The sequence below is a fragment of the Arvicanthis niloticus genome, chromosome 30, assembly GCF_011762505.2.
Source record: "Arvicanthis niloticus isolate mArvNil1 chromosome 30, mArvNil1.pat.X, whole genome shotgun sequence".
Lineage (NCBI taxonomy): Eukaryota > Metazoa > Chordata > Mammalia > Rodentia > Muridae > Arvicanthis > Arvicanthis niloticus.
This window is the reverse complement of record NC_133438.1, coordinates 21,195,775-21,220,121: the sequence shown is the minus strand read 5'-3', so window position 1 is coordinate 21,220,121 and position 24,347 is coordinate 21,195,775. Positions and strand designations below refer to the sequence as shown.

The window sequence follows — 24,347 nt, the reverse complement described above, 5'->3', positions numbered from 1 at the left end:
ACCCCTTTGAACGGGTTCGAGACCCACAGGTTGAGAACTACCTCATTAGAGTATTAAAGAAAGAAGAGGCTTTGATCTGGGGTTTTGCCTTGAAAAGAGTAATTCCCCCCCAAACCATGGTCATAATATCCCTGTGTTTGTAAGGTTGATGGTCACTACTGTTATAGTAAAACACCGAAAAAAAAATTAACCTAGGAGGTTGGTTTAATCTATAAAGTCAATAGTTGAGAAATGTATTTATTTGTAAATATACTTATATTTATGCAAATAGGTATTGATAGGAATACTATTAGGATTATTAAAAATAATTATATAGATGTTTATTAAGTAGATGAAAATTTACACATTTATTTAACATCATTTTTTTTTCCAGTGCTGGGGACTGAAATCGAGCATGCTAATCATGGGTTGTACTGTCGAACTATGGCCCAGCTCTGGGTTGTATTTCTAAGGGAGGAAGGCTGGTGCAGTTTGGGAAAGAATCAGCACAGTGTCTTAGTGCACAAAGTCAGACTGATTGATGGAATCTACGCCCTTACTCATTGTAAGACTACGTCTTAAAAGTTGGGTTTTGAGTAAGGTGCTTGGTATGTGAGCGAAGGCAAGATGTACAGAATGTGGAAGGTAAAGCTGGGGTCAAATGTGGTTTAGCTCTGGGCTCAGAGCCTAATGTCTTAACCAGTGGCCTAAGCAAACTAAGGATAGGGGGCACAGAGAGGGGAAATGGATCAGTGTGGAACAAGATATTGGGTCATCTTGGTTGTAAGTACTTTTAAGAGAGGGATTTCACTGCTTGCAGTCTTTGAATTCCCAGCATTTAGCTTCACATATGGTACCTGATAGATACAAGTGGGACAGTTGCAAAGACCTGATACGAAAGCAGAAATTCTTAAGAATAGAGCCGCGGGCGCAATACTCAGATTTATAGTTAAATAAAATGAAGAAGAAAGGCAAGACAGACAAGGATAGGCCAGAACAGAGGTGATGGGCAGGTGCTGGCAGAGAGGTGTGAAATGATACATGAGGAACTCTGGTCCTTAGATGCTTGAGTCTTCTCTTGAAGGCCGCTCCAACTATTTATTAGTGGCCTCTAGGTCTCTAATTAGAGTCCTGCATTTCCTTCTGTTTCCTAAAGGGTTGGAGAAATGCCCCGAGTGCTTGTCACCAGAGGCCCTTCGACTTTCTAATCAGCCAGATGGCAGCTGCAGGAAGTGGCTGGCAAAGTGACAGTCACAAGGTAGTGTTGACAGCTGAGGCCTCAGTTGAGCTGAGGGGCCATGAAGAAGCTTCTGCCTGGAGCTTCTTATCCTAACATGAGCTTTGCTTGGTGGGGTTTCCTGTATGATCTGGGAATAACCAGACAGGGCAACTATTTCACGGAATTAACAGAAAGCTTCCTTGAAAAGAGTCCTGGATGAAAATGTCCCTGTGGGAACATCAAGAATTCATCATCCGTCTTAAGAATGTTAAAACTCACCAACTTTGACAGTTGGCCTGGTGTATGCACAGTGGTTGTGCCCATGTATTAATTTACAGAAAATACTTTATAAGAAGAAAATAGACCCAGTTTTTTGGAACTTTCTGTAAATTCCAAGATCTTTTGAGGGAAAAGGAACACCAGGAATTTTTTCTTGTCATTATAATTCTAAACATCTTCGCTCAAGGGCACTGCAAGGGCAGTGTGTTGGTTCTGATGTGTCAGTGGAAAGGGAGCAGCATCTAATAAAAATGCCACTAAGCCCTTTGGAAAGACTGCAAACAGAGGGCCCTGCCTATGTGGACTCAGTCTACAGACCCGACCAGGCACCTGCTCTTAGAAATGGGACAACGTCCAATCCTATAATTGCTGGAAGATGTACACCTGCCACTTAATTTCCTGGGTGCCTGCAGTGAATTATACCTAAAGCTAGACAGCAAAGATGCTTATTCACTCTGCTTTCTTTCTCTTTGCCCACCTACCCACCTATCTATCTCAAAGGCAGTGTGGTCATTTGAAGCTGAATTTAACAGGCTACTGCTCTTGTACAACTTCTCTCTCACGGGGAATTGACATGGGGCTAAATAGATTGCTGTTTCCTACCAAATAACATATATGATTGGCAGCTCAGATCAGTTCAAACTTGCAAGAAATTTACAAAGAGGGCATAAAATATTTAGCCAGACAAATTCAAATACCCACTCCCACCCCTAACCCACATGCCACCCCCAAACTGTAAGGATGTCCCAAGGCACAGAATCTGAAGGATGGAAGGGGCTTTTGTAAACTATTTCATAAGTGAGGACATAAAGATTTTTATGAGAAGAAGATAGTTACTGTCACCCACGAACCTCAGAAAAGCTAAAATGGCCGTCTCTTCCCCATCCACACATCCGTGCTTCTTTCTTGATCCCCAGAAAAAAAAAGTAACTCTCTCTCCCTTACTTCTCTCTTTCCCTCCATCCATCTGCCCGTCTGTTTACTCACACATTCAAAATAGGGAAAAAGAAAAACTCTATCCACCCTCCCCACAAAAGTTTGGAAATTGAGCCTCCTGCAATGAGCAGGCAGTATACAGATTCAGGAGAAGAGGTATGTACATTCCTTACAAGCATGGTGGCCTCACAGGAAACTGAACATCCGACAGCTTAGTGTCACAGGGAAGATTAAATGCCCTTTTGACTAGAGGAGGGACATGGAGGATATAAGCAGTTGGAAGAGGCATCTAGGGCCCATGGATGACCCTGGGCAGACCCCAGTCTGTGATGAGTTCTTCTGTGCTCAGCTGTGCCACCCCCATTTAGCCTTTCTTACCACTCAGTGCCCTGGAGGATCCTCCCACAGAGGAGATCTTTAGAGAAACTGGGCCCTACACTTAGGGGGAGAAGAGAGTGAAAGTAATGGGATTGTGGGGTGTGGGAGAACAGCAGAGAGGCCTTCATTGTGAGGCTGTTATTTTAGTTCAAAGTTCTCTGCATGTTGATGTGTCAAACTTTGAAGTATTGGTTCCCGAGTCTCAGTATTACATATCATCTGTCTTTCACATCATTTAAGAACAGGACGAGAGCATACAGGTGCACATGGCATGAAGAGACACAGACATAGTTAATGCCTTTAAATCAACGGGCTAGTGAAAGTAAATGTGATAAAACAATATATTTAAAAGTGGCATGCTTTATCAAGATGTGGCAGAATATGGTGGGGGGCATGAAGAAGTTTGCTATCCCTGATGACACTGCTCTCTGAGCTGGTGATTACAGACTGTATGATTGGCCTGACCTATGCCCATCACCTCTGAGCACAGATCTCTCTGCCTCTTCCTCACTCTGGGCAGTGCCTGTGGCTCAGGGGACATTTTATCTTCTTGTCTTGAAGCTAGTTGAACAGGGGTTAGGTTCATTCACCCTTGGAAGAATGTGTGTACTCAGGCCAGGCATACGAGACAAGAGGAGCCAGTGGCAGGCTAGCGGAACTCCAACAAGGTGCTTTCTGTCTTGGGGTAACTTTCTGGGGAGGAGATCAGGTCACAACTTCACTCTCTGAGGCACCCCAACAAAGCCGACCCATGCTGTGCCTTGTCTAAGCACATTAAATGTCTGCCCTTGTTTGCAGCCCTGCATGCACACGTGGAGGCAGACATCTTCCCCCTCCCTTCTTCTGTCCCTCGAGAATGAGAATATTGTTATTAATCTACATTACACCTCTGACTCTAAGGTGCATGTTCTGTGTGGTAGGACTTCTCAACATTGGTGTCTCTACCCTCTTATCACACTTCTAAAGAATGTATTTGGATTTTTTTTTTTCTGATGCCCTCTCTGAAAATGTAGTGAATTAGATACACTGTACATCTGTATGCGCACTGTATGTACACGAAATGCAGATCCATGCTTCATGCGGTAAAACAGTAAGATATTCTTGAGGAATGAATGGCTTAAAGGCAGTGACAGAAACAGGCTGCCATGAAGAGGCATATTATTGTAAGGACGGGGGTAACTACTCAGAGAACAGGGGTTGGCGGCTTCCGCCACACGACATTGCTGCTCCAGTACGCGAATCTAAAAAGTACCGCTGTAGACTGTTTTGCCTCGAGGCCATTCTGTTTCTTTCTTTTCTCTCTTCACACTTCAGACTCCTGTGGAGCAGCAACATCCTGGAGACAGAAAGAGGAAAAAGAAGCAGGAAGGGCAGCGCGAGGTTTGTGGGGACACAGGGGGAGGCGCTGCCCTTCGTCATTTGCGTCGGTTTCCCTTGCAGCCCCCTATTTTTTTCTGTATCGGCTCTAAAGTATCTTTCCAATCTTTTCGTTTTCATCTTTACCACCGTCTCTGTAAGGCTGTGTCGTTTCTGGTCTGGGTAATAATCACTCTTAAATATATTTATTTTGTCTTTCAGGTCGGGGCAGAGGGATGAGAAAGTTGGACACATGGTCTGTCCTAGCCAGACACTTAGATTGGTTGAATGTAAGGAGGAGAGGATGTTTAGAGGGAAGAAGAAAGGAAAGGAAAGGAGAAGGGAGCAAGGAAGGGAGGGATGGAGGGAAGGAAGGAGGGACACACTATAGTCCTGAAACTGTCCCACACTCTGGTATGACTGAACATTGGTTTGCCCTTGCTCCCATGTGGATGGATATCCGGTGTCAGGGGCACCTTTAAAGAATGTGTCTTTCTGATATTATAGCGGCTGAGAGGAAAACCAGTGATGTGAGCAGAGAGAAGAAATCTAGGTGAGTTTTTTGGTTGTTGTTTTTGTTTGTTCTTTGTTTTTTGTTGTTGTTGTTTTTGTTTTTGGTCAGGTGTGCAGGCTCCCTGTTTTCTCAGTCTCTCAGGATTCCTAAAATGAGTCTTTGGATGGTTGTCCTTCTGTCCACACATAGAGTATATAGCAACTGCCACACGGTGGCAGCAACATCTCTGGCTGTTTAGCCTGGTGGGTGATGGCTTTTTCTTCTCTCTCTCTTTTCCCCTCCATCCCCTCAGAACAAGCCTTTCTTTGGGAACTGGGGGGCATTGGAGTAGATATTTCAATGAGATTTCTTAATGCGTCTCTTTTCCTAAGCTAAAAAGGTTTTGGAGACATCATCTTTTCTTAATAGCCAGGATTTTAAATCTAATTCATTTGATTGTGAGGCTGGTGGTTGTGCCACAGGGTTGTGGGTACCAGGAAGGTGACCAGATGTTCTAATTGAGTCTGCCAGTCTTGGTTCTGGCAGTGATCAGATTCCCAGGGAGAAGTCCCAGGCAGGCTCCACTGTGCCCATTATCTGAACCGAGCTTTTGAACTGGCCTACTTCCAGAGGAGAATGGCCAGAGCAGAGAGGGATCTGGAAACCAGGAGTGACAGGGACACTCCGAAGGGGAGGGGATGTTGGCTGAGGAGAGGTGATGTGACAGATTCATTTAAATATCGGAAGGGCTGTCACAGAGAGGAGTTTAGAATCAGTGTGCTTGGATATTGGCTTTGGAAGGGATCTTAGAGATCCTAGTGAAAACTCATCCCTTTATAAAAGACTGAGAAAAGGGCCAAGAAGGTGACATGTTCATTGTTACAGGATTAGCTGCTAACTGACAGAGCTTAGACCACAACACAGGCTGCTTGGCTAAACCTAAATATATTCACCATTCATGTTGTGAGTCGTCAGGATGAGTAGGGTGAGGCATGATGGGGGCAGCCTCTGCTGAGGGTTGGACTAGCAGTTGCATATCCAGAGAATTTCCGAAGTGAGATTTGCAACGATTGCTAACCATAGCCTAGCCACTGGAAGACCTGTTCCCCATAGATTTCCTACACATCAGTGTGATCGGTGTTTGACCCTGGATGGTGGGCAGTAGCTCACAGTGATAAAAGATGTGTGTGTGTGTGTGTGTGCACTCATGGAGAGTTTGGAGAATTTTGGCCTTTATTCAAGTCCATCAAGTGGGTAAAAAAAAAAAAAGTCTCTGGCCCAGGACTCCTCATTGTGTAAGATCTTGTTCACAGGCTGTCCTGAGAGTGTGAACGTGGAGTTTCCCTAGGCTTTGCTTTTGTCTTCAGTCTGCAAAGCTGTTCTGAAGCAATACAGATGTAACATCCAAATTTACAATGGTCCAAAATCCAAAATGTTCTCAGTACCCACATGACACATGACATCATAAATGGAAACACCCACAAGTGATCTTACAGTCAAAACACAGGTACATGGAAACATAACATTTTAATAGCCTCCGGGCTATGAGCACAGTGTGCGCTCGAAGCATAAATGAATTCATGTCTAGACTTGGGTTCTATCTGCAAGGCATTTCATCATGCATAGTACCTCCACCCCAATCTAAAAGCTGAAATGCTCTCAAACATTTTGCAGAGGAGATAAGCAACCGTCATATGATTAAATGTGTTGTCACCTGTCCACACTGGTGAATTGGTTCTATTGATGTTACAGATAGGATACATGTGGTCTAACACATTTTGTGTAGCTTTGGTCTGGATAGTAAGAAATTGGTACAGGCTGTTTCCTAGGCACCAAACAGTGCATCATTAAGCATCTAATGGCTGTGATTTAAGATGGGTAGGAGAGAGAGCATGCACACTCCATTCTGCAGGAGCACAGTCTGCTAGTATTGAAGGAAGGATGGTGATTTGTACATGCCAAACTGACTTTAGGTAGGCCATTTTTAAGTGAAACTACTATGCATGTATCTTCAAAGTGTATTAGACACATTGCATGTTATATTTCTTTGTGCACATGAAGCATAAATGAATTCGTATCTAGACTTGGGTTCTATCTGCAAGGTATTTCATCATGCATATGGAAATATTTCTTCAGCCATAACTGCCTGGATGCTGCCATGCTTCCTGCCTTGGTAATGGACTGAACCTCTGAACCTAAACCTAGTTATATTTATATAACTAGCATGTTATATTTCTTTGCTGAGGATGAGCTAAAGAAATTAATTTGTTAAAATGTAGATCAGAGATAACAGCTTTTATTCAATGCTTTGTATGTAGTTCCTCATTTAATACCTAATTCATTGAACTCTATGTTTAAGAAAAACTGAACTGAAACAAAGTTGTATAATTCTTATACATAGAGAAGACAAATCTGCTCAAATCCAGACAGTTTCAGATGAATTGAATTGAGTATTCAGATTTCCAACCATCAGAGAACATGGCTCTTGAGGACTGGATTATCCTTTGGATAAGGAACTTTGGGTTCTCTGGGTCCCAGAACATAGTAAGTCTTCCTTAAGTCTTTGTTGAATGGATAAGTGAGTAAGAAGTGTATGGTAGCCGGGCGGTGGTGGCGCATGCCTTTAATCCCAGCCCTTGGGAGGCAGAGGCAGGAGGATTTCTGAGTTCGAGGCCAGCCTGGTCTACAGAGTGAGTTCCAGGATAGCCAGGGCTACACAGAGAAACCCTGTCTCGAAAAACAAACAAACAAACAAACAAAAAAGAAAGTTGCAAGCATATTTTTACAGAAGAACTGCAGATTTTGTTGTTTTGTGTAATCTTGACTTTGGGGTTTCAAAAGCCCATGCCAGGCTCAGTCTCTTTCTCTCTCTCCCTCTCTCTCCCTCTCATCAGAAAGGAGCTCTCGCCTATTGCTCCAGCACTACACCTGCCACCACGCTTCCCACTAAGATGGCCATGGACTAGGACTAGCCTTCTGAAACTGTAAACCAGTCCTCACTTAAACTCTTTCCTTTGTAAACTGTCTTGACCATAGTGTCTTTTTCACAGCAATAGAACAGTAATTAAGAGAAACTTCTAAGATTACCTACAAAAATTCAGAAAAGACAACTAATAGATAGATGCCTTTAAAATAAACTGTAAGACTCTTAATAAAAGCACCAGTATAATAGCAGAGATAAATCAGTGAAGTCACCAGAAAGACCCCAGTTTCTAAGAAAATCCCCTGAAGGGTGCAGATGGTGTTTTGGTTTGCTATGGCTTCTGTAAGGAAACATCGCAGCAGCAACAATGTAACCTTGTCTGCTATTTCTCTAGGAGTCAAAAGTCCAAAATCAAGAAGCTGGCAGAGAATGAACTCCATAAGGTTTCTAGGGGACCGATTTCTTTCAACTTCTATGGCTCTATTCATGTCATAGTTTGTGGTGACTCAGTTTCTGCCTGTGACTTCCTATGGCTGTCTGTCTTTGTTCCGTGTGCTTCTGTACTCATCTGTGTCTGTGACATCAAGATAGTTATCTGGATTTAGGGCACACCCGACTCTTTATGGCCTCATCCTTGGCAATTGCATCTGTAGTGACCCTATTTCCAAATGAGGAGAAGGGCAACACGCCTCTCTGGAGGACTCATTTTAACCCACAATAGATGCTCTCATAAAAATAGAAGGAAAGAAATGTTTAACAAATGATATTTTTTTAATTATTGGAGCTCAGTGGGAGCACCTGGTGTAAAGCAGGTTTTGAATGGATATTGCTGAACATAAAATATGAAACGGTAAAAAGGAAGACGAGGGACGCACAGGTGTCCACTTACTGCTTTTTAGGAAGTCAATGACTCTAACTGCAAAACTGATAGACTCTTGCAAATACATTAATAAGGCCCCTAGGAAAGCTGAGACGATAAAGCCAGCGAGAGCCATACACAACTCGTATAACAAACACATGCAGAGTTCTTTGAATTCAATATGAAAAAGCCTAAAATATCAGTGGAAAATGAAAGTGCTAGAAATTATGAAGAACTAAAACAGCAATCACGTGCCAGTCATCACGAATTAGTAGTTACTAAGTACTAATTACGTGCGCTAATGCATTACTAACCTACTGCTGTATCAATGCCATTCTTACCAAGGCTATAGGTGACCTTCATCTTCCTAAATCAGCTCTCCATTTTCACATTACGTTTCCTGTCAACAACATTTATTGTGGCTGGTCCCACGTTCCTTTTAAAGTCATCTCTTCACACAGACACCCCTGGGCTAGGCTCAGCTCATCTGCCACCCCTCATCCTCCTGAGGTCAATCCTATCTTTGTCCATATTCCGTCATTAGCACTGATCAAACACCTAGCGGCCACCACTGGCATCTGCCATTCTTCAAGGCCACGTCTATCCACTAGCCGTTTTTTTTGTTGTCAAAATATACCAAGTCTGATCACTTCACATCTGCAACCACTTCCTCTGAGGTCAAGCTCAGTATCTCCCACAGGCTGCTGCATCCATCCAACCTTGTTTCCTGCAGTGAAATCTCCACACCAGCACCGGAAATGGATTCCTCTTCGTTACGGGATGCACATGCAGCATTCATAGCTTGAGTTATACAAAAAGAGGATAACATTCTTTCTTTTTCTATCTTCCAGATCACCATACTCTTTTTCCAGATGCAATACAGTTTTTTTTTTTTTTTTGCGTTTCTTTCTAGACTTTTACCCTATGAATTCACCAACGAATTTTCTTCCACCCAGTGCCTGCACCTTGTGTTAGAATAATGCTCCGTCAGATATGTTCCCTATATGCAGAATATGATCTAAATGAATGACAAGGCTCTCTGTCCATCACCTGGAATGAGTCACTTACCCCCATAAGGACCACTTCACACCAGAGCCTTCCTGCAGTTCCTGAGCACAGAGAGTTCATTCGTTTCTCTGGATGTTAGCAAACACTAGGAATATGTTTATCCCATTTTCTCTGCTTCCTTGAGGTTTCTGATTGGCTATGACCTCAGCAGAGAGGCTTTCCCGGACTCCTGTATAAAATACCGCTCTTACCCACGCCTCACGGTATCGGCACCTTGCTTTACTGTTCTTCTTAGATCATCTGCCCCGAAATTGTATTGTTTATTATTTATTTGCTTCTGGCAATAGGTAGAGTCTATACATGAAGTGTTTGGCTTACTACCAGGACCTGCGTCTATGTGTGGTACAAAGTTATAAAGAAGCTGTTGCTTATTGCATGTGAAACTGGCGAACTTTAAGGATTATAAATATTGCTAACCAAGCTGACAGGAGTTACTATTAGGATTTATAAACTGTCACCATTTTGTTCATTGGATAACAATGAAAAATATGCATTAAGAAAGTTTCTATAGCCAGCCAAGGCTATATCTGTAGCCTCACACTCAAAAGTCTGAAGCGTGAGAATCACTGGGACTCTGGAGCCATATGGACTCCCCTGTGAGACTGTGTCTAAGAAACAAAAACAAAATTTATGGTAGTTTTTTCTTGTTGTTGTTGTTTTTGTTTGTTTGTTTTTTTTTTGTTTTTTGTTTTGTTTTTTCGAGACAGGGTTTCTCTGTGTAGCCCTGGCTGTCCTGGAACTCACTCTGTAGACCAGGCTGGCCTCGAACTCAGAAATCCACCTGCCTCTGCCTCCCAAGTCCTGGGATTAAAGGCGTGCGCCACCATTGCCTGGCCAAAAACAAGATTTAAAAGTTCCTACTCTATGTGCCTTTTCCTTATATGTCCAGGAGCCTTTCCCAGGGAAGCATTTTGAGGAGTGCGGACAGCAGAGCTGTACATTAGAGCCATCATCGCCTGCATGACTAGTCAAATAAATTATCTCAGATAAAGCTATTATAAAATTATTAAGTAATAGTAACATAGGAAAATGGAATGCTATGTTAGGCAAAAAGGAGATGTTGAAAACACACTGGGATAAATATTGGGCACATTTTTCCCCCAACTGACTCTGCTGACAAAAGCTAAGGCTTGGCCAGCAGACGCCTTTGCTGAAGTCAAGTGACTATTCAGGCGATGAGGAGCTGACACCATCGAATAATTTGATGATGAGTAGCTAGAAACACAGCAGGTCTTCTGAAGTGAGAGGTCTGGGAGATTGTTAACAGAACAAAACAGAGGAAAAGGTTGAGATCCAACGTGGAAGCAGAGTCTTGCCCATTCCTTGTGGTAGCTCCCAGTGCTTATCTGCAATTCCAGAAAAACTGCGCTGCAAGGCCAGGATCTAGTCTAGCAGGCTTGACTGTCCAGCCCAGGAGTTGGTTCCCCTGGAAAAGCAGAGAGTTGTGCAGGCGTGCCGATGAGTTCCTTCTACACTCCTAGACAAAAGGTCTAGACTTAAGAGCCTGTGCCTGACTGATTAGGTGACCTAGCACAAACCCCGCCCCCTGCCGCCTCCGCCTCCGCCTCCGCCTCCGCCTCCGCCTCCGCCTTTCTGTGTGTCTCTCTATGTCTCTCTCCCTATGTCCCTCTCCTTGTCTAGCTTCCTCCCATTGGACTTTTCTCCTTTTCCTTCTGTCCCAGGGACAAAACAAATTCTTCAACGTATCTCTTAAATCTTAGTTTAGCATTTTCTCTCCTGAAGCACAATCTCAAAATCTTAACTTCAATCCTAAGGAGCTGATCAAAGAATCTTTTCCCTGTGACTGTGCAGCACTTCCTCGTATTATTATTTCTTTTTTTAAAGACAAATTTCTTGTTATGGAGCCCAGGGTGGTTGCAAATGTACTGCATAGAGCAGGCTAGCCTTGAACTCACAGCCCTCTTGCCTTAGCGTCATTATACTAAGTTCACATCCTTGGGAATCTCTCGTTAAGTGCTTTGCTTTTTTTTTTTTTTTTTTTTTTGTTTTGTTTTGTTTTGAGACAGGGTTTCTCAGCATAGCCCTAGCTATCCTGGACTCGCTTTGTAGATCAGGCTGGCCTCAAAATCATAGAGATCCACCTATCTCTGCCTCCTGAGTCCTGGGATTAAAGGCTTGTGCCACCACAGCCAGCTCTCATTACATTTTTTTTTTTTTTTTTTTTTTGATAATGGTGTTATTGAACTTGTAAAGTCTCATCATCTACTCAGCATTTATGGTGATGTAGTAAGCAGGTACTGAGCCCTTCCTTCCTTCCTTCCTTCCTTCCTTCCTTCCTTCCTTCCTTCCTTCCTTTCCTTCTTTTTCTCCTTCCTGAGTCCAAGTCTTACAGTGCAGCAGAAGCTGGCATGGAATTCACTATGTAGCTCAAGCTGGGATAGAATCCTCCTGCCTCAGTCTCTCATGGGCTGGGATTCCAGGCTGAGCCACAGCAGTTGCTGCCCTTGCCTTATTCCACCCTCTCAGGAGATCCGAGGAAATAAGTGCTCCACTTCTCATTATTCAGATGAAAACAATGAGACCCGGAAGAGGCCAAGCCCGGTCCCTTGAAAAGCAAGCCTACCGAGAGGAGCAAGGACCCAGCAGCTGTGTTTTAACCACAACACACACACCTAAGAAGTCATGAAAGACACTCGGTTTTGAAATAGATGTTGATGGAGAAGCAGAAATGGTAGATCTGTAAAACACAATTGGAAACGGTCCCTCAGAAAGTTGTATTTGTTAACTGTTCTCCATGTGAGCAGCTACTTTTTATTCAAGATGTGAATTAGGCACAGCTCCCCTCCCTCTTTACATCCCTCCCCTCCTTCCCTTCCTCTTCCCGTCCTCCTCTCCTCCTTTTCCCCTTTCCCCTTCTCCCCTTCCTCCTTCCCCTACCTCTCCCACCTTCCCTTCCCCCTTTCCCTCTTCTCCTCTCCCCCTTTCCTCCCCCCTCCTCATCTCTATCCCTCCCCCTCTCCCCTTCTTCCCCTCCCTCCCTTCCCCTTCCTGTCTCCCTCTTTCTCTCTCTTTTTCCTCCCTTTCTTCCTCCCTCCCCTTCCCTCTTCTCCCCATTCTGTATACACACCTATTGTATATTATATGCACAGTGTATGCGTGTGAATGTGTAGGTGTGTGTGCTTACACAAGCAAGAACAGGATTTAGGTGTCTCTCTGTATCTCTTTCAGTCTTACAGTCTTGAGACAGGGTCTCTTACTGAACGGGAAGCTTGCCATTTTGGCTAGGCTGGCTGGCTAGCAAGCTCTAGGAATCTGTCTGCTTCCACCCAAATCCTGGGGTTACAGAAACATGCACTCATGGCTATCTTTCTATGCAGGTTTTGGCAAGTTTGTTGGGTACATGTATATGTATGATTTCTTAGCATTCCACCATTAGGCTCTACCCCTAACTGTCCTTCAGTTTTCTGAGAGTGTCTCACGAACTTTAGGCTAGCCTTGAAATTATTGTGCAGCCTAGACTAGCCCTGCATTTACTATGTAGCCCAGGATAGCCTTGAACTTGCAGTCCTGCCATAGCTGCAGCCTCCCTAGTAATTTTATGCTTCAGCAACAATGAATTGTAAATGAGTTTAAAAGTCCTCTCTGTGTAGTGTGTAGAAAAGAGCTCAAATACGAAAAATTAGCAATGGCTTTCAGCAACATCCTAAAAAAGAGAAGAGGAGAAGAAGGGGAGGGGGAAGGAGAAAGAGAAGGAGAGAAGAAGAAGGAGGAGGAGGAGGAGGAGAAGGAGGAGGAGGAGGAGGAGAAGGAGAAGGAGAAGAAGAAGAAGAAGAAGAAGAAGAAGAAGAAGAAGAAGAAGAAGAAGAAGAAGAAGAAGAAGAAAGAAAAAGAAAGAAGAGGGGAAGGAGGAAGAAGAGGAAGAGGAAGAGGAGGAAGAAGAAGAAGAGGAGGAGGAGGAGAAGGAGAAGAAGAAGAAGAAGGAGGAAAGAAGAGGAGAAGGAGGAAGAAGAGGAAGAGGAAGAGGAGGAAGAGGAGGAGGAGGAGGAGGAGGAGGAGGAGGAGGAGGAGGAGGAGGAGGAGGAGGAGGAGGAGGAGGAGGAGGAGAAGGATTCGAGAAATCACACAATCTTGTTTAAAAACTGACCCCTTCTTCTGCCCAGAATACATACATGCTCATGCCACCAAAAAGCCAGAGTTCAGGATCAGTCCTTGCCGGGAAACAGTGAGCTTCATATCATTAGAGGATTGAGCCCAGCCAGGTCTTCTCTGTGGAGCTGCTCATAATGAGCTAGAGATGGACTCAGCTGCCACCCTAGTTTTTTCCTATGGAGAAGTTGATGGCTTCCTCTAGGGGCCAGCTGTAAGCAGTAAGACGCTCAATGGTGGTACTTGCTGCTACCCCAGCCCCCTTTTTCCAGTGCCTGGAAAGGTGAGAACTTGTGACCCTAGTTCTCTCTCTTCCTGTCTCCTCTGCCTCACACAGCCCAGGAAGGAAAGAGTAAAGCACATTTGTTGTCCGTCAGTAAAACAAGCAAGCAAGCAAGCAAGCAAGCAAGCAAGCAAGCAAGCAAGCAAGCAAGCAAGCAAGCAAGCAAAAATCCATAAGGTTCTGGCAAGAGAGAATAGTGACTATTGCTTGCAGAAGATCATATAACTTTTTAATTTAAAATGACACACCCATCTAATTATTACTGCCACTGTTATGCCACTATTTCTGAAAATGCGAAAGGACTTTCAAGGTTATTATTGTCTTTAATCTTCAGAACCTGAGAGAAGGCAGTCAAACATGACTACCTCTCCTGAAGCATTTGTGTTTTCTTATAGTCACTGTACTTCTGGTCTGCGATTGCTGGCTTACCTTGTCTGACTTGTTTTCCTCTGGATTAAGCTCTGTCCTGTTATGTTTGATTTCTTGGATTGGCAAAATATGAAACTACTGAGTGCTTATAGCATCTTCTCTGCTTCTGATGTCCAGGAGAAATAAATCTAATACCTTTACAGTTTTCTTCTTCTGTATGAAATTTTATCTGGGGGTGAGGGAAGCACAAAGAAATAAAATGAAAGCCACAGATAACATAAAAACATTCTACCTGAAACTAAGACTGTAAACTATTTTGTGTGAATTTTTTCTTAGATTCTGATAATGAAAGGCCCAAAGAATTTGGGAATAAAAATTTCTAATCCCCCAGGAAGCATGCTGGGCTCCTCAGAAGGAGGAGCCTGTTAGTTAAAGATGACCCTGACTTAGGGAGGATAAGTCTGGAGCTGAGCTAGCTCCTGGGACACCTAGCTGGAGGAGAAAACAAAGCCAGAACTGAGTTGGTTTCCAAAATTCTACAAGGTCTCACCAAATATAATGAACACAACAACCAATCAAAATTATACTAATGTCTCTGCTTTGCCCCTACCAATCATATTAGAGGCTACCTAACTCTTCTGGAAAATTTCCCTAGACTTGCATAAAAGGTGTTCATGAGCCTCTCAAGTCACCACCATTTTAACGAATGGTTGATCCCTGTGTGCTGGTAATTTGTACAGAATAAATGTTCTTTGTCTTTGCATATGATTTGAGTCAGGAGTCTTCCTTCAGCAATTCTTAGACCCTAACTAACAGTTACCTCTGTCTTATAATGTCATACATCATTATCTCTCACATTTGCTATGTAATTTCATTGTTTATAATTCTCTGTATTGTAAGGGATGTACTTTGTTGACATAAATATCGGAACATGTATGATAATTCTCAGTATTGGTGTATAATAATCTGTGATGGCTTGAATGAAAATATCCACCATAGACTCGTGCATTTAAATACTTGGTCTCCAGTTGGTAACACTGTTTGGTGAGGCTTAGGGGGTAAGGCTCTGTTGGAGGAAGTGTGCCATTGGAGATGGGCTTTGGGAATTTAAAGACTCAAGCCATTTCCAGTATGACTCTCTCTGTTTTGTGCTTGCCTTTCAAGATGTCAACTCTGGGCCCCTATTCCAGCTGCCAGGCTGCCTCCTGCTCGCCCCTTCCTCACCTTGATGGACTCTTACCATTCTGGAACCACAAGTCCTAATAATCTTTTTCTTCTAGAGCACCTTCATCATGGTGCTTTATCACAGAATAAGGAAAGTAACCGATACAACATTTTAAGGCTTTTGGTAAATAATATAAAAACGTACCTAAAAGTTTTACCAAGGTGTGCTCCTGCAATTATTGCAGGGTCTGTGGTCATACTACCTTGAACACATCTGATCTCATCTGAAATCATTGTAGGAGACTGTATGTCTACCCTTGGGAGATCACATGCTTTAATCTTCAACTACTTGGGTGTTAATCTCTCATGAGACATTTTTGTGTATATGAATAGTGGTTTCACATTCTCCATCCAATTTTTCCACTGAAAGCCAATAAATGAAACTTACTATCTTGTAAGAATTCTTTCTATACTAAAGTTTCTAACTTCTTGTCTATCACAAATTTTAATAGGCTTACAATTTGCCTTTTTAATGGCGCTTTTAGTCAGACATGAATAGCTGTTGAATTTCATCAAATACCTCATTGGTATCTATTGATAATCTTTCTTGTTTAAAAATCCATGGATGTGTTATACTGCTGCAACAACGATAAATGATAGGTTGAACTACTCTTTTATTAATAAACTCTAGTATACTCCACACGATTTAATTTTGTTTGACAGTATTTTCAGGAAAACAAACCATCTAAGCCTGTCAAACTGTCCATTGCTTTCTGTCACAGAGATTTTTGAATGTTAAGCGGCTCTCCTTTGTCCAGCAGCAGACATCAGGTGGCTGATAGGACTGAGCTCCTGACCTGAGGGTAGGGAGACAGTGCCCAGGTTGGCACAACATGAGTGAGACCAATTAGGTTTTTCTCTTGAGGGTTTAACTTATCCAGTCAGTACGTGATGAGCTCTGGAGCTGAGAGCTCACGCCAGAAAGACCAGATGGCAAGCATGTTGGGCCATGTGCAAGATGAACGTGCAGATATGCAGGAAGCTCTGATGTTCCTGAGTGGAGCAGGGTGCTCATGACTTCCTGAGGGCTTTTAAGTTTCTCACATTTCCATTGAGTTCACACGTTCTCTTTGTCCCCAGATTCTCTGAAACAACTGCAAGGTCATTTCACTTACACACTCTCCTTTTCTTTATTTAGGCTACCTGGAGCAGGTTTCTGATAATGCAATAGAAAAGCTTTTACTGGGACACAGCCGCCTTCGTATTCACTACAGATCAGGGCAGACTGTGTGGCTCTCTGGTCTCAGAAGGGCAGGGAGGGAGGGTCGCTTGCCTCTTTTTGAAATCAAAATCATTCAGCTCAATATTAAATGAACTTGAGGTGGACATTTCTTCCCAGCCACGTAGTTCAGTGAATCTTTAAAATTAATGAAGCTTTCTTTATATTGGCCTTTTTTTTTTTCTAAACGTAGCTTGGAGGAACTCTAAATTAACAAAAGATTCAATAAAAAGTAGGAGCCACAAGGCAATGTATTATTGAGAAAGACCTCTTAAGGCAGAAAGAACTTTTCAATTTTAAGAAAATGATTTCTTCTTCAAACCAGGAGTATGTCGCTTTTCCCGGATTGAGTTCAGAGGGTCTGTTTGCTTCCTAAGAGGTGTCTGCATGTCTTTTCACTAACCCATCAGGCCCCTGGCAGTGGGAGGTAATCAAGCCTCCTCAAGAGAGGATGAGCCTTCAGTTCCCATCTCAGGCCTCAGTTGGGCACTGCTAGCCAGAGCCCCAGGGGCTCAGTTTGGTTGTTCTGAGTTTCCAGGCCAGAAATGGGCAATATTTTTCAGTGAAAGTGTTGGTTTAGGTCTTTAGATAGAATTACTAGCTTCATCAGTATCAAGATATCTAACAACATCAAGATAAAACTCTGTGAATAAAACTGTTTTCTTTTATATGCAAAAAAAAAACCCCAAAAAACAAAAACAAAAACAAAAACAAAAAAAACCCAAAAACCCTCTGAAATGGCGTCCTTATCTCCAGCAGAAAAGAACAGCATGCCTGCTAGGTAATCATATCTTTGGAGGTGAGGGTGTCAAGCTGTGCCCCTATAGGAGATGGCACCATGCTGGGAAGTGTCTTCAGTAACCCTGCTCTCAGGTGTGAAAAAGCGCCCTTCAGTCAACAAATATATGTTTTTGTATTCTCTGTATTTTTTTCTTCTTGTTGGTATCATGCTGGGGCCATCTCTTGAGAGTAACACCAGTTCCAGTGTACTGAAATATATGAAACACGTGGACTTTCTGAAGGTTCCTGGGATGGTCTCAGCTGGGATGTGTGATGAGGGAGGAAGGTTTCTTCAGACATGGGACAATCACTTAAACTGCGTGGCTTTGCCATTGGGGTATGGTAGTGACACCTGTGATCCCATCATTTGCAAGATGGAGGAAGAAAGATTATGAATGTGAGGCCATCCTGAGCTACATAGACTCTCTTGTCACAAAAACTAAACAGAAAAGCAAGGAGACACAAAGTTGATTCTTTTATAAATTATCTTTGGTCAATCCCTGGTAACACCTGTTCTACACAGATATCTCAGAATGTGACTTAGGTTGGGTTTCCAATAAGTGATCCAGAAAATGAGGACTCCCTCAAGAACAATCTGCAGAGAGAAAGTGGTAGGAAGCAGGGAATTAGGAAACCAAGCAACTGTGTGAGGCAGTACAAAATGTAAGGCTCCTGCCTTGAGGACTCCACAACTGAGGAAAAGAGTAGGAGGAGCTGCTGAGGATTGACATTCTGGGGCTTCATAGCCTGAGGCCATTCCTAGCCTAGAGAGGGGTAGGTACTGCTGGGCAGGACTGGAAGTACAACAAGAGAAGGCACTGACGACAGAGAGATGTCATAGATAATGTGAATGGAGACAAACAGTAAGCTGTGAGGGTATCTGAATTAACACTACATTTGGCTGCAGAGGTAGAGAGTAGCTGAGATGTTTCCATGGTAACACCAAGAGCACAGCTTGATTGACTGCTTAGGCTTTGCATAGCAGCTTCAGGATGCACTCAATGTACTGTGTTCCAGCTCTGTCTTCTTAGGGTGGCAAGATGACCCTTCAACCTCCAGCCTTCCATTTTCAGAAGAGGAAGGGGAACAGGAAGAAAGGCAAACATTTTTCCAAAAACCGTTAGCAGACCTCTGGACTTCTGCTTGAGCTTGCCATAACTGATGATCACATACTTTTGAGGTAAGGCATCCCGTGAAGATGGCACATGCCCCTGAGAAGAACTACATGTTTTAAAAAGTGAAGATGAGAGAATGGGTAATTACTGGGTAGATAGTAATAGCTATCGAATTGGGGATTTCTCCCATTTTCAACTTCCTTTTCTTTCTTCTTTTTAAAAAGACAATAGGCTATTTTTATGAGTTCACAATGGAGAAGACAGAAAGAGAGCTTGGGATAGGAGACCTGGCCCATCAGAAGTTGAGAAAGGATAGTCATAAAAGCCATGAATTCAGAAAGGACTTCTTGTTTGTCTGAGTATCTGCCATCTTAAAATATCCCCCTCATCTTTGAGTTTTTGTTTTGTAAGTGAATCTGATTGGACAATTGTGTAGAGGAGATGCACGAAGTGGAACACAGTTGTGATTGATGCCTGTGGCACTGTGTGGGCAAAGAGAAACTCATTTTATATTTTGTTCGAAACGAGTCTCATGTAGCGTGGGGCCAGGCTCACTGTGAAGGAAGGACAAGATAATCTTAAATTCTTGAGCTTTCTGCCTGTCTTCCAAATGCTGGGACTTCACGTGTACAATACCAAGCCTGATTCAGCATACTGGCATTGATTTGTATAGTTTTAGGTATAATCCATTTCTCTCCTAGAACCAACTCTTCTCAGTAGTGGAAACAGGAGCTTCATTCATGAAGCAAGGGTTCTAGAACTCTCTCTTTCTCTCCTCATATTTTGAGATAGGGTCTCACTAAGTTGCAGGGGCTTGGCCTTGATTTTACCCTGAATTTCAGGTAAGTCTTGAACCTTTGATCTCCTGCCCCACACTCTCAAACTGCTGGGATTGCAGGCCTCTGCAATCAGGTATAGCTTCAAAATTTATTTTTAAGAGAAATAGTTTCGTTTTGCCTATACAACTTCATATATTTCAAAGCACCTTGTTGGTCATTTTCAGAGTGCAGAGAGAGAGAGAGAGAGAGAGAGAGAGAGAGAGAGAGAGAGAGAGAGAGAAAGATAGAGAGAGAGATATTAAGATTGAAGGGACTCTTTGAACATGGCAAACATGGCTCTGCAAGGCCTTGCCCTTCTCCCCCATTTCCTCTGCCTTGTTAAGAACCATCAAATTACATTCTTCAAGTTAGCCCTAAAGATCTGTTCCCTTACTTGACTACTTCATCCTGAGGCTGACCACCAAGGTCCAGCTATCAAAGCATTGAAGTCCAGCAATCAAAAGCCACCTTTGGCTGCCCTAACTTGCCCAATTAAACACCCTGTCCTAACACAAGGTTTCCCCTTTTACCTTTATAAGCCACCATTTTCCTTTGTCTCCTCTCTATCCAGAGGCCCTTTGATCTCCCATCCTTGTCCCCTTCTTCCTCTGTCCCCATCTTTGTTCCTTATCTCTACCCTTTGTTTCTCTGGGGCAAATAAATCTCTTTTGGGTGGTGAACATGGTCTTCAGGTGTCTCAAGATGACTCTGAGGTCCCTACAAGGAAATAATGGTCTAATGGAAAGATAATAATAATTCATCTATGAAGACTGAATTACATCAGGCTTAAGATTTTGTTGGGAACACACCAGAAATACTAATATAATCAAGAGGCATGTTAATCAAACAATGATTAATCATTATGATGGTTAATTTTAATTGTTGGTGTGAAAAAAATCTAGAATGATCTGGAAAGACAGCTTTGTTAAATGATTGTCTTACGTTAATTTATGTGGGAAGATTCAGTCCACTGTGGGTGCTCCACTCCCTAGGCAGGGTATAATGGCCATTTAAGTGCAGAGCACAAACTGAACATGAATACTTTCATTCTCTCTGAGCTCTTGATCATAGATTAGCTGTTGTAGGTTCTTGCCTTGACTTCCCTACAATGATGGGCTTAACCTGGAATTGTGAGCTGATAAATACTTTCTCCCTTTAAAGCCGATTCTGTCAGTGTATTTCAGACAACAAGAGAGATGAAACTAAAACAACCACCATCTTTTCAAATTTTTGAGGGTTTTTTTTTATTTTGATAACAAATCTGTTAAGCTTACTATGTTATCGTTTTCAATCTTTGATATACAAATATATTTTCTTTAGATTTAAACAAAAAGCAAAAGAATTCAGCAATGTATCTGGCCACAGAGCCAGGACTTTTGCCCTGGCTCAGATTGGTGATGATGGCAGTGTCATCATCATCATCATCATCATCACCACCACCACCATCATCATCATCATCATCATCATCATCATCACTATCATAGTTAGCAGCAGCAGCAGCAGCAGCAGCAGCAGCAGCAGCAGCAGCAGCAAGGAGAAGCTTTCTATGCTGGCTCTGCCAAGACCCTGCCCAGAGACCAGTTTACCAGTCGGTCCCTAAAGCACATGCATACATCTTAACTCTTGGTAGTCAGTAACTGGTTCTTCCAAGTAAAAATTTTCTAGTAAAGTATTACAAAATAAAAATGTATACATTGATGTTGTGGTGAAGTCTTTCAGGGAGTTATTAGGATTTCTTTTGAGTTTAAATTCGCTTCAGTAATTATTACAACCTTTTGAAAGACAAACGTTAGCAAACTTGGAAATGGACATTAATTAATTTATATATGAGTACTCTGTTGGCATGTTCATTTGCATGCCAGAAGAGGACACTAGATCCCATTATAGGTGGTTGTGAACCGTCATGTGGGTGCTGGGAATTGAACTCAGGACCTTTGGAAGAGGAGCCAGTGCTCTTAACCGCTGAGCCATCACTCCAACTCCTGAAATCAATCTTAGAGAGGAGCTCAACTGATGGAATAGAATACTATTTACATATGAAGGCTCAGATGACTCAGTCACTAACAAAACAGGCTGTTTTAAATTCATTTTTCTCTTGCAGTTAATGACTAGTGATAGCAGATAAGCAGAAGTCTTGGTTATACACAAACCATGGAGTCAGTTATGTGAAGTCTCCCTAAGGCAGAGAAAATGTAAAAGGAACCATTAAAATACAATTGTACAAATTTGCATTTAAAATCAAATTCAGGCTGATGTAAAACTGGTTTGTTTATAAAATCAAATCTTTGTAAAATATTCTTCTGTAATGATCAGCCCTGGATCTACTGATATTTATATTTCAAAATTCATCAGAAAGTTACTCAGTATGGGTTCACATCTTATAAAATGCTCTTAATGGTTGAATCAGCAGAATTACCTTCCTCAAAATTAAAAATTACCAAAAAATGCTTGCAGTCATTATTTTCCAAGAGAAATTCGTATTACTTTTAATTACAGTGATTGAAAGTGAAGCTGCCAGAAGAATATGTTTTGATGACTTAGTGTATACTTGTGCAGACATTAGAGAAAAATGTGATGACCAATCAAGATATCACACAAAGTATTATTTAGTATACAAGAGTATGACACTGAATGCTTTTTTTTTTTTCATTGATTAGCCATGGGTTACTATCCCTCTTGTGTGTGTCCCAGCTTGACTGATCTGGAGAGAGGGTCTTTAATGAGGTAACCAGGGTTAAATGAAACTGGGTGTGGGGGCTCTGGTCCAGTAGGGCCACTGTCCTTGTGAGAAGCAGAGGAAAACTAGAGATCTTTCCCTGAGCGAGCACTTGGGATAGCTGTGTGGCATACTGTGAGATGGAGAATGTTGTCTACAAGCTGGGAAGAAGGGTTACGGAATGAACATCCCTGACACCATCTTGGTTATAAACTTCTGCTTTTCAGAACGGTGAGAAAATATAAGTCTGTTGTTTAAGATGTTCAGCTTGTTGTGTTTCATTCTGGCAACACCATCTAACCTAAACATAGTCTGTATTAGAAATAAAGCAAACTGCCAGGCAGTGGTGGCACACGTCTTTAATCCCAGCACTTGGGAGGCAGAGGCAGGCAGATTTCTGAGTTCGAGGCCAGCCTGTTCTACAGAGTGAGTTCTAGGACAGCCAGGGATACACAGAGAAACCCTGTCTCAGAAAACCAAAAAAAAAAAAAAAAAAAAAAAAAAAAAAAAAAAAAAAAAAAAAAAAAAAAAAAAAAAAAAAGAAGAAGAAGAAGATAAAGCAAACCATTAACTGTAGGATCACTTGGAGAATTTTGACAGAATGATATAAACGTTAACTCATGTTTAGTTAAGGGTGTCTAAATTCACTTTAGTGTGTGTGAGTGTGTGAGTGTGTGTGAGTGTGTGTGTGAGTGTGTGTGTGAGTGTGAGTGTGTGTGTGAGAGTGTGTATGTGTGAGTGTGAGTGTGTGTGAGTGTGTGTGAGTGTGTGTGTAAGTGCATGTGTGTGTGAGTGTGTGTGTGTCTGAGTGTGTTTGAGTGTGTGTGTGAGAGTGTGAGTGTGTGTGAGTGTGTGTGAGTGTGTGTGTGAGTGTGTTTGAGTGTGTGTGACAGTGTGTGTGTTTGTGAGAGAGAGAGAGAGAGAGACAGACAGACAGACAGACAGATAGACAGACAGAGACACAGACACAGACAGAGACTGGAGACTGAACCCAGGACTGGGCACATGCTTGTCATAAAAATATAGTAAGGCTAATGGCTGGTGTGATGGCTCTGCAAACACAAGCCTGACAATTTGAGTTTGATCCCTGTGACCTACATGAAGATGAAAGGCTAGAACCAACCCCACAAAGTTGTTCTTTGACCTGCACATGTACATCATGACATGCACGGGACAATAACAACGGATAATGAAACTGTAGTAAGTCCAAGACTCTTGCTGTATATTTTCACAGGCAAATTTGGAAGATTTCTGTTAAAAATTAGAACTACTGATTACAAAAAAAAATCTCACACAGAAGCCTACTTTAATGACCTAGAAGTGAGTATCACCTGCAGCCTGGACCAGAGCCCTAGAGTAAAAACTCCCTGAGTTGCTGAAACAGTTTGCATAAAATCAGTGCCCCGGAAGTCTTCAGCTTTGCTGCCCATACAAGAGGGACTCACAGAGTTCACACTCGTGATTTAAGTGTTGTCCAAATAAGTGTGCCGATTTGGTTTGCTAGCTCATGGCACATGAAACCAATAATTTCTTAAGAAGCAAAGTGCTTCTAAAATATTGACAGCGATTATTGTTATCTTTCAAGAAAAAAATCACAGTAGTTGGGAGAAAGGCAATGACATATGTATCCATTCATGACTCTAGAATACTTGTAATAACGCTGAGTTAAGAGTTTGTCTCTAGCCTATTGTAGTGCACACTCCAAGATACAACAGTCAAAACCTTGGTATTCACTGCAGAAAGTTATAATGTAGCCTATAACAACACTATAATAATGTAAATAGAGATTGACTGGGCTTATGCAACTCTCTGGACAGCATCAGGAAGCAGAGGGCTGGAACAGCAGGTCAATTTTAGGATCTCTGAGGATGAATCTTGTCAAAGCTGTACATTTTGTAATATATAAATCTCACACCCAAACTTTAGTACCATTAAGATATTCATATGGATTGTGCAAGGAGCACAGATCAGTTCAGGATGAATTTTGTTCCTTGTTTGAGCAGGTGAAAGACAACTGTCTTTTATATGATTTAATTTTTATCAATAACCAATTGTGATAAATCTTCATTATGCCATATGAAAGAGGGCACAGAGAATCTTAAGAATTTCATAACCAACAAGATTTATTGTCTAATTTTAGCTGAAATTTTAGCTAGAGACATTTTTATGTCTAAGCCAGTTATTGGGCTGTCCGCAGGCCAAAGAATTAGCAGAACAAGTTACTGG

General features: G+C 42.3%; 1 long non-coding RNA gene across 1 annotated transcript; it reads left to right on the top strand.

The window, feature by feature from the left end:
• Positions 1-1,133: 1,133 nt before the first annotated feature.
• On the top strand, positions 1,134-20,799 carry LOC143440717 (uncharacterized). Its single transcript, XR_013108186.1, has 4 exons — positions 1,134-1,237; positions 4,106-4,700; positions 18,490-18,652; positions 20,726-20,799. It is a non-coding gene; the product is annotated as an uncharacterized LOC143440717 (long non-coding RNA).
• The last annotated feature ends 3,548 nt before the right edge of the window (positions 20,800-24,347 follow it).